The following is a 4121-nucleotide window of genomic DNA, read 5'->3' as shown; positions in this document are numbered from 1 at the left end:
AGCAGCCGCTCGGCCGTATCCGGCGGCATGTCACTGTTCCCCGGCCAGACTTGGCGGCAAGTCCCGGGGACGAACAAGCCCATGGAAGTAGGGGCTCAGCGGGAGCAGCCAGTTGGCCTATCCGGCCACATGTCACTGTCCCCCGGCCAGACTTGGCGGCAAGTCCCGGGGAGGAACAAGCCCATGGAAGTAGGAGCTCCGACTTCCAAAGTGATGACGTCAGCGGGAGCAGCCGCTCGGCCGTATCCGGCGGCATGTCACTGTTCCCCGGCCAGACTTGGCGGCAAGTCCCGGGGACGAACAAGCCCATGGAAGTAGGGGCTCAGCGGGAGCAGCCAGTTGGCCTATCCGGCCACATGTCACTGTCCCCCGGCCAGACTTGGCGGCAAGTCCCGGGGAGGAACAAGCCCATGGAAGTAGGAGCTCCGACTTCCAAAGTGATGACGTCAGCGGGAGCAGCCGCTCGGCCGTATCCGGCGGCATGTCACTGTTCCCCGGCCAGACTTGGCGGCAAGTCCCGGGGACGAACAAGCCCATGGAAGTAGGGGCTCAGCGGGAGCAGCCAGTTGGCCTATCCGGCCACATGTCACTGTCCCCCGGCCAGACTTGGCGGCAAGTCCCGGGGAGGAACAAGCCCATGGAAGTAGGAGCTCCGACTTCCAAAGTGATGACGTCAGCGGGAGCAGCCGCTCGGCCGTATCCGGCGGCATGTCACTGTTCCCCGGCCAGACTTGGCGGCAAGTCCCGGGGACGAACAAGCCCATGGAAGTAGGGGCTCAGCGGGAGCAGCCAGTTGGCCTATCCGGCCACATGTCACTGTCCCCCGGCCAGACTTGGCGGCAAGTCCCGGGGAGGAACAAGCCCATGGAAGTAGGAGCTCCGACTTCCAAAGTGATGACGTCAGCGGGAGCAGCCGCTCGGCCGTATCCGGCGGCATGTCACTGTTCCCCGGCCAGACTTGGCGGCAAGTCCCGGGGACGAACAAGCCCATGGAAGTAGGGGCTCAGCGGGAGCAGCCAGTTGGCCTATCCGGCCACATGTCACTGTCCCCCGGCCAGACTTGGCGGCAAGTCCCGGGGAGGAACAAGCCCATGGAAGTAGGAGCTCCTACTTCCAAAGCGATGACGTCAGCGGGAGCAGCCGCTCGGCCGTATCCGGCGGCATGTCACTGTTCCCCGGCCAGACTTGGCGGCAAGTCCCGGGGGACGAACAAGCCCATGGAAGTAGGGGCTCAGCGGGAGCAGCCAGTTGGCCTATCCGGCCACATGTCACTGTCCCCCGGCCAGACTTGGCGGCAAGTCCCGGGGAGGAACAAGCCCATGGAAGTAGGAGCTCCGACTTCCAAAGCGATGACGTCAGCGGGAGAAGCCGCTCGGCCTATCCGGCCACATGTCACCGTCCCCCGGCCACACTTGGCTATAGGTCCCGGGGAGGAATAATGCCCATGGAAGTAGGAGCTCCTACTTCCAAAGGGGCAAGTCAGCGGGAGCAGCCACTTGGCCTATTCGGCCAAGTTTCACTGTTCCCCGGCCACACTTGGCTGTAGGTCCCGGAGAGGAATAATGCCCATGGAAGTAAGAGCTCCTACCTCCAAAGGGGCAAGTCAGCGGGAGAAGCCACTTGGCCTATCCGGCCACATGTCACTGTCCCCCGGCCAAGCTTGGCTGTAGGTCCCGGGGAGGAATAATGCCCATGGAAGTAGGAGCTCCTACTTCCAAAGGGGCAAGTCAGCGGAAGAAGCCACTAGTTCTATCCGGCCAAGAGTCACTGTTCCCCGGCCTTACTTGGCAGTAGGTCCCGGGGAGGAATAATGCCCATGGAAGTAGGAGCTCCTACTTCCAAAGGGGCAAGTCAGCGGGAGAAGCCACTTGGCCTATCCGGCCAAGAGTCACTGTTCCCCGGCCACTCTTGGCAGTAGGTCCCGGGGAGGAATAATGCCCATGGAAGTAGGAGCTCCTACTTCCAAAGGGGCAAGTCAGCGGGAGAAGCCACTAGTTCTATCCGGCCAAGAGTCACTGTTCCCCGGCTACACTTGGCAGTAGGTCCCGGGGAGGAATAATGCCCATGGAAGTAGGAGCTACTACCTCCAAAGGGTGAAGACACTTGGCTCTAAGTCCCCGAGAGGTATACTGCCCATGGGAGTAAGAGCTCCTACTTCCAAAGGGGCAAGTCAGCGGGAGAAGCCACTTGGCCTACCCGGCCAAGAGTCACTGTTCCCCGGCCACACTTGGCAGTAGGTCCCGGGGAGGAATAATGCCCATGGAAGTAGGAGCTCCTACTTCCAAAGGGGCAAGTCAGCGGGAGAAGCCACTTGGCCTACGCGGCCAAGAGTCACTGTTCCCCGGCCACACTTGGCAGTAGGTCCCGGGGAGGAATAATGCCCATGGAAGTAGGAGCTCCTACTTCCAAAGGGGCAAGTCAGCGGGAGAAGCCACTTGGCCTATCCAACCACATGTCACTGTCCCCCGGCCACACTTGGCTGTAGGTCCCGGGGAGGAATAATGCCCATGGAAGTAGGAGCTCCTACTTCCAAAGGGGCAAGTCAGCGGAAGAAGCCACTAGTTCTATCCGGCCAAGAGTCACTGTTCCCCGGCCTTACTTGGCAGTAGGTCCCGGGGAGGAATAATGCCCATGGAAGTAGGAGCTCCTACTTCCAAAGGGGCAAGTCAGCGGGAGAAGCCACTTGGCCTATCCGGCCAAGAGTCACTGTTCCCCGGCCACACTTGGCAATAGGTCCCGGGGAGGAATAATGCCCATGGAAGTAGGAGCTCCTACTTCCAAAGGGGCAAGTCAGCGGGAGAAGCCACTAGTTCTATCCGGCCAAGAGTCACTGTTCCCCGGCTACACTTGGCAGTAGGTCCCGGGGAGGAATAATGCCCATGGAAGTAGGAGCTACTACCTCCAAAGGGTGAAGACACTTGGCTCTAAGTCCCCGAGAGGTATACTGCCCATGGGAGTAAGAGCTCCTACTTCCAAAGGGGCAAGTCAGCGGGAGAAGCCACTTGGCCTACCCGGCCAAGAGTCACTGTTCCCCGGCCACACTTGGCAGTAGGTCCCGGGGAGGAATAATGCCCATGGAAGTAGGAGCTCCTACTTCCAAAGGGGCAAGTCAGCGGGAGAAGCCACTTGGCCTACCCGGCCAAGAGTCACTGTTCCCCGGCCACACTTGGCAGTAGGTCCCAAGGAGGAATAATGCCCATGGAAGTAGGAGCTCCTACTTCCAAAGGGGCAAGTCAGCGGGAGAAGCCACTTGGCCTATCCGGCCACATGTCACTGTCCCCCGGCCACACTTGGCTGTAGGTCCCGGGGAGGAATAATGCCCATGGAAGTAGGAGCTCCTACTTCCAAAGGGGCAAGTCAGCGGAAGAAGCCACTAGTTCTATCCGGCCAAGAGTCACTGTTCCCCGGCCTTACTTGGCAGTAGGTCCCGGGGAGGAATAATGCCCATGGAAGTAGGAGCTCCTACTTCCAAAGGGGCAAGTCAGCGGGAGAAGCCACTTGGCCTATCCGGCCAAGAGTCACTGTTCCCCGGCCACACTTGGCAATAGGTCCCGGGGAGGAATAATGCCCATGGAAGTAGGAGCTCCTACTTCCAAAGGGGCAAGTCAGCGGGAGAAGCCACTAGTTCTATCCGGCCAAGAGTCACTGTTCCCCGGCCACACTTGGCAGTAGGTCCCGGGGAGGAATAATGCCCATGGAAGTAGGAGCTACCACCTCCAAAGGGTGAAGACACTTGGCTCTAAGTCCCCGAGAGGTATACTGCCCATGGGAGTAAGAGCTCCTACTTCCAAAGGGGCAAGTCAGCGGGAGAAGCCACTTGGCCTATCCGGCCAAGAGTCACTGTTCCCCGGCCACACTTGGCAGTAGGTCCCGGAGAGGAATAGTGCCCATGGAAGTAGGAGCTCCTACTTCCAAAGGGGCAAGTCAGCGGGAGAAGCCACTTGGCCTACACGGCCAAGAGTCACTGTTCCCCGGCCACACTTGGCAGTAGGTCCCGGGGAGGAATAATGCCCATGGAAGTAGGAGCTACTACCTCCAAAGGGGCAAGTCAGCGGGAGAAGCCACTTGGCCTATCCGGCCAAGAGTCACTGTTCCCCGGCCACTCTTGGCAGTAGGTCCCG

The sequence above is a fragment of the Engystomops pustulosus genome, unplaced genomic scaffold (assembly GCF_040894005.1).
Source record: "Engystomops pustulosus unplaced genomic scaffold, aEngPut4.maternal MAT_SCAFFOLD_603, whole genome shotgun sequence".
Classification (NCBI taxonomy): domain Eukaryota; kingdom Metazoa; phylum Chordata; class Amphibia; order Anura; family Leptodactylidae; genus Engystomops; species Engystomops pustulosus.
The sequence above is the reverse complement of the archived record's forward strand: the minus strand, read 5'-3'. Positions refer to the sequence as shown.